The sequence below is a fragment of the Stegodyphus dumicola genome, chromosome 10 (genome assembly GCF_044657685.1).
Source record: "Stegodyphus dumicola isolate Sdum_Otavi_A_Nest chromosome 10, ASM4465768v1".
Lineage (NCBI taxonomy): Eukaryota > Metazoa > Arthropoda > Arachnida > Araneae > Eresidae > Stegodyphus > Stegodyphus dumicola.
Window position 1 is genome coordinate 34,740,881 of NC_140777.1, and position 12,848 is coordinate 34,753,728.

The following is a 12,848-nucleotide window of genomic DNA, read 5'->3' on the forward strand; positions in this document are numbered from 1 at the left end:
ATCTCAGCTCTTTCAATTTCCGAAACTGACAAAATTTTGGAGGTTTCGTTTGTAATTCTTCGTAATTTAAAGTAAAACCTAAGAATCCAACCTAACATGCGTACAATTTTCTTTATGGATGAAAAGTACCTGTAATACCAATTGTCAGGTTTAGAATCTTTGTTAAGAGTTGTCAATACTGATTTACGCCTTTCTGAATTTATGATCTCTTCGTCCGGCAAATCGGTGCCTCTTGACCATGACGATTCTGGTTCTAACAGCCATGATGGGCCCTCCCACCATTTCGACAGCAAAAACTGTTTAACTGAACAGCCTCTAGAAAGGAGATCGGCGGCATTCAGCTCCGAAGGGATGTAATGCCAATCTTCTATTTTTGTAAGTGTTCTGATTTCTTGGACACGATTCCAAACGAAAGTTCCCCACCGTACGTCTCGCTGGATCCAGCACAAAGCGGTTGTTGAGTCAGTCCAGAAGAATGTTCTTAAATTTGGCATGTTCAAATCTGAAAAGACCATACGTCCCAAGCGTGCTCCGATTAAGCAGGATAATAATTCCAAACGAGGAATGGATATACTCTTTAAAGGCTTAACTCTAGTGCGTGCTTGCACAAAATTTAAATAAATCTTATTTTCGGTCTTCACTCTTAGGAAAATACAGGTAGCATAGACATGCGTGCTGGCATCGCTGAAAACATGAAGACTTACATCTTCGTTAACCGATCTGTCAATATTAAGCCATCTAGAAATTTTGACATCAGACAGCAGTTTCATTTCCTTTACCCATTGTATGGACTTCTTTTCTAAATGTTCTGGCAATTTTTGATCCCAATTTAATCGTAATTTCCAACACTCTTGCAATATCACCTTTGGGAACAGGGTAACGGGAGAAAGGAAGCCTACTGTGTCAAATAACTTATGCGCGCAAGAAAGGAGTGTTCGTTTACTCGCGACAATCTCCTCTTTCTTTAGTGACTCAATTTTACAGGAAAGAGTATCATCCTTCAAATCCCAGTTTAACCCTAAAACGCAAACGAATGTATCTAATTTAGAGTTGGGAATTATTTCGGTTTCACAATTCGACTGCCATCCTAAGATTAAACTTTCCCAGTGACAATAACATTCTCGATTCTAGTACAAATCTATTCAATTCTTCAATATTCTTAAAACTAGTCAGGCAATTATCAACATAGAAGGACTCCTTCAAAATGTTGGCTGTAACTGCAAACTGATCTGGGGCACGATTTAAATGATAGTTCAACGTAGCGGCTAACAAAAATGGACTACAGTTAAGCCCAAAAACCACGCGACAATGTCTGTAAATTTTAGTATTCTCTTCTTTTGCACCTTTCCAAAAGAAACGCAAATAATCTCTATCCTTCTCTCTTATACCAATCTGCAAGAAGGCTTTCTCAATGTCTGAAATTACTGCAACAGGATATTTCCGAAAACGATTCAACAATGTTGGAATTATTTCTATTAGGTTGGGACCTTTCTCAAGACAATCATTTAAGGAAAGTTCTCCTTTGGCATGTGCCGAAGCATCAAAAACTGGCCTTACTCGCATAGTTTCGTTAGATTCTTTAAAAACCGGCCTATGAGGCAAATAGTGCTCTCTATCTACTTCGCCTTCATTTACCTCTTCAATAATTCGTTCCTTCAACCAAGTATCAAATACTTCCTGATAAACTTTAATTTGATTCGAATCTAATAATTTCCTTCGCGTATTAGTCAGGCGTTTTTCTGCCAACGTTTTATTATTAGACAAGCGAGAGGGGTCCAGTACCCAAGGTAATGCAGTTTCATATCTCCCGTCTGAATCCAAATTCAAATTTTCCTCAAAATATTGCATGGTCTCCTCATGAATTTCAGCTTTCTTTTTAGACTCAACTGGGTCATTTATACCAATAACGTCTAACTTCCACAAGTTTTCTGCTGATCTTTCGTTTAGCAATAAAGAAACACATGCAAGAGAATCATTTATACCCGAAGATTCCTTCGCTGGAAATTTACCCATTAAAATCCATCCCAAACTTGTTTCCATCGCGACCGGACCACTTTGTAAACATTTAATATTTCCGGTGAATAATTTTCCAGCAATATCAGAACCTATCAACAATTTAATGTCACTTTCGTTTTCGAGAGCATTACCCTCTACATCTGACACTTGAATATTTAATTTACGAAGTTCTTTCAACCAAGGACCTTTAGGTATTTTCTTAACATCAGAACAGATAACAGATTCACTTAAACAATTCACACTACATACATATTTATTATCAAGGCTACTCAAATTAACTATATATTTAGAATGCAATTTTTCTTTTGTTTCTACACCTCCGAATAATTTATGAACTAATTTCACTTCACCAACACTGTTACATTTCAAAGAATCTGTAATATCTTTCGTTAAATAACTTCTCTCGCAACCCGTATCTATAATCCCTCTGACTATCCTTTCCCTGTTGCCATTTTTTACCCTTACGATTAATGTTTGTAGTAACACATCGGAGCTCGCGGATCTGCTAGCCAAAACATTGACCTCATTTTTCGCCACAGGCTCTACTTGTTTAGTCTCTTTCAATTGAGAAGGAACTTGTTGACACATTACTGCCAAATGCCTTTTCTGGCAAATTAAACACTTAACCTTGGACTTACAGTTACGAGAAATATGGTTTTTCTTCAAGCATAATAGACATAAACCCTTCTTAAATATTAAATCTTTTTTATCCTGATATGTAAGCGTACTAGCTTTAAAACATTTTTCTGTTAAATGTGGCTTATCACAAAATAAACACGATTCCTCAACTTTCTTAATAGGAGCATTTTCTTTAAATTTGTCTCCTGTATACAAATCATTACAAGTAGGAATATTAGACTCATCATTAATGTAACTTTTAGATTTTCTACTTTTATCAAAAGAAAAACGCGCTAATTTAATTCTCTCTTCAGATATCACTTCATTTTTCAAAAACAGAAGAATAGATTCAAGATCGCTCTTACCTTGTTGTGACGAGCTCTCCCGTTCCCTCTCCCACACGCGTAAGATGTCAGGGGGCAGGCAAGATTCAACTAACGGAAAAATAACACTAGCGTGTTTATCTTCAGTCACACCGAGAGATTCCAGAGCACGCAGTTTTGTTTCTAAACTGTCGTACAACGATGATAGCGCAAAGTCCTTTTTGGTTGCATTATTATTTATCAACACAAGATTCAATAAATCCCGAACGTACACTTGTATAAGAATATCTTCACGTCCAAAACGGTTCTTTAAATGTTCGATGACTTTCGGATAATTTTCTTTAGTTGTCGGGAAACTCTGTACTATTTCCCGTGCTTTCGATTTGGCAGCAGTAGCCTGGATCAGATATACGAATTTCAAATGATCATCTAGCACTGGATCTTCGTGTATCTTACTAAAGGTATTCCAGAAATTCAACCATTGTCGTGGATCACCTGTAAATTCAATCAAATTTATTTTCGGAAGCTTCAAATTCGTTGCCGTTGTTCTTGAATCAACAGTTCTGGTTTCATTTACCGATGCATGAGTCAGCAAATTTTTCTCTAGTTTCACAGTGATTTGCTTCACTTTCATCCTGGCTGCTATTAATTTCTCCTTGTAAGTCTCACATGACTCAAATTCTTTAGTATATTCTTCTTGCGAGACTTCTTTCGATTTTGATAGGAGATCCAATATTTCTTCATCCAACTGTTGTAGTCGAATTCCTTTATCTTCCAGGATTTCCAGGGAGGATAATAGAACATCACTGTTCAATTCTGACTCATTCAAATGTCCATGTAGGCTATTATATGCTTTCGTGAAGGCTGCACGCAGTGGTATTCTTCTTACTTTCAAGGCTTCCATTTCTGCTGTTAAACCATCAAAAGTGTCCTTTACCCAACTAATGCGTCCTGTTAGACGGACGCCACTTTTTATTGTGGTGATCCACGGTTTGAAAATGGTTTCTGAATCAGAAGAGATTCGTGCACTAACCTAGTGCTTCGCATTAGAGAGTAAAGAACATCTATGATATAAAAATATACTTTTATTTACACAGCGAAAACGCGCAGCAACATTATTAACGAAAGCTCATTCTCCTAATAACATACTTCTTTTTACACTCCGCTTGCGCATGCGCAATGACAATTACCAAAGGAGCTTGGCAGATACTGCCATCTGTTGGATAAACTATTCGCTACAATGAGAATTTTTAAATACTTTTTAAATACTAATAATTGATTTCTAAATACTTTAAAAAAATTTTAAAGAAAACCTTAACGTGTGAGTTTTGTTACAACAAGCTTTCCAGACACAGTTAAACAGTGGTAGTTCAATTCTAACTTAAATGCTGGCGAGCTAACTAATTGAATGGGGGTTTCTGACGTTTCCCACATGAGTCATTTAAATTCGAGCCAACTTCTGTTATTAGCCTCTCTGTAAAGACATCCTTTCCCTTACACAGATAATCCTTAGATAATAAAACTGCATGATAATTCAGATTCACCATTTCCTCAAAGCCTCTGCAATCAAAGTAAAAACTATTAAAATAATAACTAGAAATACAAAAGATCATATGTCTAAGAAGATTTTACAATCTGGTTTTGGTTAGCATATATTAATTTTATACCTGAAATAATTTTAAACTAAACAGTTATGGTATACCTTTTAATTTAAGCTATAAGCCTTCCGAAAATAAATACGGACAAAATAACTATTATATTTAAAATAGTAGAAATATTGGATTTAATAATATTGCATTATAAATAAACTTCACTTAGAGATTTGTGAACCTGTTATATAAATAAATATCTTAATTATTCAATACACAGCTATGCATTTTTACTTCCTTGTACGAAGTAAAAAGGAAGTATTGTAATCGCGAAAAGTTTCAGGAAACATATTTCAACGAAAATATCCATTTTGACAGCTATCGAATGCAATTTAACGATGTTTTTGCGTGATAACTGTACGTAAGGACAGAATAAAAGACTCTTTTCCTCCAAAAAAATTATAAAACTGCTTTAAAATGAATTCTGAAGAGAATTTTTCGTGGCGTCTGTACGAACGTATGTACGTACGTACGCACGTATCTCGCATAACTCAAAAACGAATAGCCTCAGAACGTTGAAATTTTGTATATAGATAGGACTCCTATAACATGTAGATGTGCACCTCGTGTTTTGGTTGCAATCGGCCGCACCAAACGTATATAAATATATTTATATATATATATCCAGTCTGTTACACGGCTCAGTAATCTCAGTTTCTTTACTCTTATATGTTTGTAAATTGTACATTTTTTGCTTTAAAAATGATTGAATTATGTTGTTTTTATCTTCCGGTTAAGGGTTTTATGCCTTTCGTAATTCTGGAAGCAATATTTGTACAATTATCAACAATTTAAAAGCTATTTAAGTGCGGTTACGTTTTAAATAACATGGCGGACATATTTGTTTACATTTGAAACAGCAGAATTGTAGATTTGTTGCCAATCTAGAGAGACTAATCTTCGCAACACAAAAATACCGCCTTCATTTATTATTGCGAATTAAATGATGCTTAATCCTATCTGGAATTTTTTCGAGGAAATAAATATTTAAGATTTACTTCGTAATTTTTAATGCAGATATTTTGAGATTTTATGTATTTTTGCCTTGCCGCGAAGTGAGAACTGAATTAATTGAATGAGAAATACTAAATCGTCTGTGAAAAACTGTTTCTTTTCTGTTTTGTTTGCTTAATTTCTTTCATACATCGTTTTAGCTTTATTTGAATAGAACATGAGGCAACGATAATTCTTCAAATGATATAAATTTTGTGCATTCAGAGTGCCGTTATAGTAAACAAATATAGTGTATTTTAAAGAGTGCATTTATTCTATTGTGGTTTATGCGCTGTCGACAAAGTAGATTTAATTCAATCCAATCAATTTAAATGAAATTCAAGAAAAAAATGCATACAATTTAATATTCCGTACAAGGAAGTCATGTGGTGTACACATCAGATTTTTTTACTGTCGCTTGGGCGCAGGGCTTTGCAATAAATGTATCCCTAAAATTGGCTGTGCTAATGTCTTGACGAGAGAAGACATCTGCTTGCTCCAAATAAGACGATGGCTTTCGACGTACTTAAAAGTAAGGAAGCTAAATTTTTCATGCTTTATGTTATTAGCTTCTGCTGGGGTATTATGTTTCATCGCTTCAAAACTCGCGCCAATTAGTTCTCTGGAAAGCAATGCGAGACATATTTTAAGTATGAAGTGGAAACATTCAGCTTTTATCGTTGAAATATTTTTCTTTCAATAAATAACTTCTATCAAAAATTGATCCAATGTTTAAAGACAACGTATATAAGACATTGTTGAAAAGTTATTAAAATATTGTTTCTGCTTATTACAAACTTTAGAGTTCCAAAAAGTAAATTGAAATATTTATTTTTTAAAAGTGTTTTTTCCTTATAGATAATTCAAGAAATCTCAACAACAATTTTCGATTTGTTTGTGTACGAGCTATCAGTAAAGGGAAAGCTTTATGTGAAAATAATCAATATGCTCCAATAATGCAGTAAATATTACGAAATACATCAGATAAAAAGCGCTATGAGAAAGTGTCCTGCTGACGACCTCCAGTAGAAAATGAAGCTGTCATCTGCTCTTTTTCTCTATTATTGACGATGCAACTTTGCCAGGTAAATAGGTTAATTCTTTATAAGTAATTTTTATTTATTTCTCAGTTCAGTTTTAATTTGTATGCATGATTTGTGACGGAGTAGCTACAGGTTTAGGAAAGACAAATAATTATTTAACACCAAAAGAATAACTTACTGTATACATAGATTATCGAATATTTTTGAAGCGAGAAATACTTAATAATTTACTTCTTTGCCAAATTGTGAACTTTGACTTTTTTGTAAAATGCATTGGATACTGAAGTGTTTTTAGCTTTATAAAATACAATAAAAGATATCAAGATTAAAATTTAGGTGGCAGTTTCCAAATTTGCAACCCATTCTGTTTAGCTTTTATTTGTGAGTAACAGCTTGTTTTTCAAAAGAGGAAAAATCTTTTGTATATTTTTTAATGATGGGAGATCAAATATTTCTTAATAAAGAATAATTATATTTTTACCTAATTAAATATAAAAATGTGTTAATCTATGAATATATTATGTAGGGTATATGAAGAGCATCGGTATTAATGCAAACTTACTTGTTTTTTACAGAACAGGATTTTTAGTAAGTGGTACTACTCAAATAAACACATCAACTGGAACAGTGGTTTCCCAAAATATTTTGTTCCCTGGAAATCACTACTTACTTAAAGGTAAGAATACTGTAAAATTTCTAAACGATTTGTTTCTCATATACATCGATCCTTAATGAATATTTAGGATCTGTTAGTTAGCAGAATAGTTAAAATAGCTGAAATAGTTTTTGAGAATATGGTTGCTATTATTAAAAAAACAAACGAGATCGTTCATCAAACACCAAACTAATTAATATTGTTTATTTTTCAAAAGTAAAAAATCCTCTAAAATTTTCAAATTGATAAGTTTTAAATTCTGTTAAAATTTTAAAGTTATGTATCTACATTGTTAAGATATTTTTAAACTTTTCTAAATAATATATTCTATAAAAACTTTATGAGAATAATCTGGACAAGCCAAAAGTTGAAAACCATCGTATTTTAAAAAATATTTAAATTTTTTTTTGTAGCGAAGGTACCGGACTTTGTTATTGATTTGTTTATACTTAATTAAGCCTCTTAAAAGTTAATAATATTAAATTTAAAAAATTACCTAGGAAGCTGTTAAAGAATATTCTAATGTTCTTCATATCCTTCGGCACAGAAAAATCTAAAACAGGCCTAAAATTTAAAAAAAATAAAGATAAATGTAAATAAACCCTTTAAAACCAGGCTAGTGAACTAAGTTATTATCTTATCTACCCAAGTGATTCAGATGGTTGAAATCTCAGCTAGCAATGAAAACAAATAAATTACTGATAAAGGAATTCTAAATTTAAAGCGAAAAGAATTTACAGTTAAATAACGTGATTTATTGCTTAATACGCATGTAAGTTGAAAAATAAGTTTCCCCTGTCGACTGTGGTCAGAGTTGTAATAAAGTCAAAAAATAGAATGAGACATTAAAGATATGACATACCTTTATTTTTCCACATAGTTACCAAGTACATTGAGACATTTGTCATATCGCTTGATAAGCTTCAAAAAGCCCTTCAGGAAAAAATCAGGGCTTTGCATATGGAAGAAGCGTTGAACGGCTTGTTTCACTTCAGTATTGCTTCCAAAGCGCCTTCCCCCGAGATTTTTCTTCAAATGGACAACGCATGGGGGGTCAGCCTAGAGCATCTCGTGCGTTACCATGAAGATGGCAATGACTTTCTGTTTGGGATTGTGATGGGGGATGAAACATGGGTCCACCATTTCACGCCAGAATCGACGGCCGCATCTATGGAGTGGAAACATCCGTCATCACCTGTCCGAAAGAAGTTCAAGACAACTTCCTCTGCAAAGGTAAAGTGCTCCTCACATTTTTCTGGGACGCCCAAGGAGTTTTGTTGCTGGACTTTTTGGAGGTTGGAACCATCAATGCTACGCGCTACTGTGACACCCTGTCGAAATTGAAAGAGGCAATTCGGAAAAAGCGGCCTGGCCTTCTCACATCTGGCAGTCTGCTGTTGGATGACAATGCCAGACCACATTCGGCGAGGGCAACGCAAAACCATATTGCAACTCTTGGTTGGGAGCGCCTACACCATCCGCCATACAGTCCTGATCTCGCACCAAGCGACTTCCATCTGTTTCCGGCTTTGAAGAAAAATCTCGGGAGAAGGCGCTTTGGAAGCAATACTGAAGTGAAACGCTTTTTCCATATGCAAAGCCCTGATTTTTTCCTGGAAAGGTTTTTGAAGCTTATCAAGCGATATGACAAATGTCTCAATGTACTTGGTACCTATGTGGAAAAATAAAGGTATGTCATATCTTTAATGTCTCATTTTTTGACTTTCATACACAACTCTGACCACAGTGGACAGGGGAAACTTATTTTTCAACTTACCCTCGTACATAACACAAAAGTAGATGCATAAAATTCAACAAAAGAAGAAAATGTCTTATATTACTCGAAAAACAGAATATGGTGGACGAAATTAATTCATGGATGAAAGCTTGATTTCTATGTAAATCTAATTTTTTTTTGTGTTTGTTTGTTTCCTTTTTTTTTTTTTACGGAAAGGGAGTATCCCCATGTGAAACATTGCCCTTAATAGATATATTATACTCTGATATATTTTGTAGAAGACGAAACCAACATAATAATTGCAACAGTAAAATAATAACCCATGATAGTACATAATCCGACGTTACGTAAGAGACATGTAATAATCATATATCAAACACAATAAAATATAAGATGTCTTTGCCTCTCATCTAGACAAAAACCACCAATTATATTTCATTTTTTGGAAAAACATCATCTTGGTTTCCCAGGATACTGCATATTTTTATTGGTGATTTTTTCCCCAGGAATTAAAAATACTTTTCGAGTATTTCACGGTACCATAAATTTTAAAATAATGATTAATTTAGTAATTCCGGAAAAAATAGCAAAGACAAACTGTTAAAGGAAAACATGCTTAAATTATTGAAAAATTTAGCATTTTGCGAGAAATTATTTCCTCTTTATACGCCAGTAAAAATTCCAGTAAAATGTGCTGCAATTCTGATAACTGTTGATGGAATTAGTTTAATTTTTTTTTTATTATAATTTGCAGTAGAAACGAAAATTTTCAAAGGAAATGGAAAACTGTTTCTTAAAGAAGAATTAAGGGAAGCCTACTTTTGTCATCCCTTTCTCATAGTTAAAGTGCCGAAAAGAAAAACATGTAATAATTGCAACATACCTTAGAATATGATCATTACCGAGAAAAACATTATTAGTTTAACTTTTAAGATGAGTATATTTATCGTTAAAAAGGAATCTGTGTTTATCTTCAGTGTAGTTGAAGAGCGGAAGGTACTGAGAGGCAAATTTTATCCAAGCTTCTCTGTTGTTTGAGGGCACGGACAGCTTTTAATTTGAAACAAACACAATAGTTCTTAGTAGCTAATCGGCACATAATTTTCAGCATTTATGCATTCTCTATGCTATATAAAATCATTCCATCAGCTTCAGTTACACAAGATGTTTTCGTTTTTCAATATTTCTAACGGTCTAAAGCCAAATACTGATACTTGAAAAAGAAGCAATTTTCAAAAGTAGTAAAATACTGAAATAGATTTGATTGGATTATTTGGCTTATGACACAGAACACGAAAGTATTCTGTCTAAGAGAACGGGTGCTTTAAATAACTTCTAAGCGAAACTGATTTGAATCCGTTTGCACGTTAAGTATTAAAAGAATCATTTTTGATTGGAAGTTTCAAATTACTAAGAAACGAAAAGTGCTTTTCTGCTTTTTGGCAAAAATTGCCATTTAGTTCGCTTTATCGTAAACAAGTTTGTTCTACTTAAAAATTATTCGTCTGCTTTATTTCAGGCAAACTTCTTTAAATTTTACGTACACAGTATATTTTCAAAATTCACACAGTTCTTCCCAATCAGAAAACTGAAATTTACTTTCAAAGGAAAAATTGGATTAAATTAAAAAGCCTGCGTAGTTAAAGAAAATTAGATTAAATTAAAATTTCATTAGATTAAATAAAGTAGAAGGAAAGTTAGATTAAGCTAAAATGCCTTCGTAATTAAAGATAAATCCCAACAAGGAGAAACGCGTGAATCTTTTGAAAAATCTTCGTTTTATTCTTTGAAGAAAGCTTAATTATTTCTCAAAATACAACGAATGTTACTGAAGTTTTTTAAATGTGACTAATTAACAGATTAAAACATCAACACTATTAACAAATATTTAGAGGCACAGCTTTTTTATAGGATGCAATGCAGATTTGAAAATTGAAAAAATATCACCTTACATAGGGATCAGCAATTTTGCAATTATTACTAATAGCTTTTGTTTGTAGCTAATTTTAAAAACCAATACATTTCTCCATATTACAAGCTTATTAGTAAAACAGAGGATTCTTGAAATTATAATTTTCATACCATGCTCTTCAGGTAATCTTCTTTTATTATATGAGGTTTAAAAATCTCAAAATGATCTTTACAGATTTTTCATTCACCATTTGAAGCATCTGCGTATTTTTTAATTTATCAAAGCAAGAATACTTGGCTATAGCAGCAGGGAGACATATCCGTAGAATAACAACAAAGAATAGATCAAAATGACCATACCATCTGCTAGTATAAAAGTATGCACTTATGCATTGTGTTTAGAGGCTTATACTCTAAGCCCTAGTCGATATATTCTTTTTCACACGACGTGGAACTGATATTGAGTGCATAAAATTCGTTGTGAGGACCGAAGTTTTCCTGCTATTACTTTTTTTTTTATTATTTTGTCAACGGGTTTCTGACAACTGCAGTCCAGGAAAAATATAGTTTTTACTACCGAACATGCAAAGTGTATCCTTTCTCACTGTTTAGAAAGAATGTTTGCAGTGGAAGAGTCTAAAGCGAATGGAGTGAGTTATTTTCTAGTGTAAAGGAAGTTATGTGTGAGGAAGAAAAATCAGTTCTCTACTTTATTTATATAATACAAAATAACGTGGCTCCATCCACGAAAGAGTTCATTAGCATATTGTAATTTTTGACTAATAAAATTTAATATGATCTTTTTGTAAAATTTAAATTTCGGATTGTATTTAGAGATACATTGATTAGTCACATTAATCAATAATTTTACTTTCAGGGGGAGTGATTTTAAACTATAGTCTTCGAAAACTAATGACAGCTAAAATACAAAGAATTATATCATCTTAGTAACATACCTTAGCAATATATTATGTACATGGAATCTGCTAATGAAATTTTGAGAATAATCTTGAACACAAAAAAGCAGCTATATCACAAAAGCTACTTTATTTTTCTATTTTTTGTTCTTTAATATTATTTTAGAGTTTTTTCAATCAATTAACTAAGTATCTCTTATTTATGTTTATTTATTTATATATATTTACTTACTTACTTATATACTATTTAAAGAACTTTATACCATAAGGTATTTCTCCCACCTTATTGGCATGCCTTCGTGGTGTGGTGGTCTGCACGCTGGGCGCGTATTCCAGAGGTCCGCGTTTCAATTCCCGGGGAAGGCGTTGCTAACTTTTCATCTCTCCGACCTCAAAATTACCCAATGTCTCTACAGTAGTACACAGCTATGAATAATTTAGATCCATAATTTTTAGATTAAGATATTGAGTTTGAGAGATTTTAGAGTGACTAGACGTGCTCTGCCATGGATCACTACGGTATTAGGAAGTGGTAGAATTTTAATTTTACTTCTCCTTCGAAGTATAAAACACATGGGTATAAAAAAAGTACGGGTTTATAAGGGATCATTGCTTTTGCTTCCATTATGTAAATGACAGCCTATCAGGCTAGCATTTGGAAGACACGAAGTTCAAACCCGAAGAGTTTATAATTGATTTTCCAGTTCTCTGGCTTTTGAAAAATCTAATACCTCTTTGGTAATGAACATTTACATCACGAAAACCCGCAATGGTGAAGGCAAAATTCGTTGTATGTTTAAACATAACGGGATATCAATAACGATTGATGTTCATCGTTCTAGTAGAATATGCCGAACGATCAGACTATTTTACTTGCATTCAAAATTTCAACTCTGCGATTTCTATTTAATCGAACATTTCCCACCAGTTACAGAACAGATAAGAGCATTAGTAATTCGAAATGGGCCCAAATATTAGGGAATGG

The 12,848-nt window shown here is 33.1% G+C and overlaps 1 protein-coding gene and 1 long non-coding RNA gene across 5 annotated transcripts in view; one reads left to right on the top strand and one right to left on the bottom strand.

The window, feature by feature from the left end:
- LOC118183775 (uncharacterized) overlaps positions 1-7,926 on the bottom strand; it is a 66,007-nt gene extending 58,081 nt beyond the window's left edge. Inside the window, exon 1 of one of the 4 annotated variants that reach the window (XR_015043385.1) lies at positions 7,794-7,926. This is a non-coding gene — a long non-coding RNA (uncharacterized LOC118183775). The remainder of the gene's footprint in view (positions 1-7,793) is intronic. The other 3 variants (XR_015043384.1, XR_015043387.1, XR_015043386.1) reach the window with 3 other exon arrangements.
- The window catches only part of LOC118183774 (uncharacterized), a 61,302-nt gene continuing 54,984 nt past the window's right edge, over positions 6,531-12,848 (top strand). The window contains exons 1-2 of the mRNA XM_085824873.1: positions 6,531-6,684; positions 7,218-7,318. The gene's annotated coding sequence lies outside the window, so the exon portion shown is untranslated. The remainder of the gene's footprint in view (positions 6,685-7,217; positions 7,319-12,848) is intronic.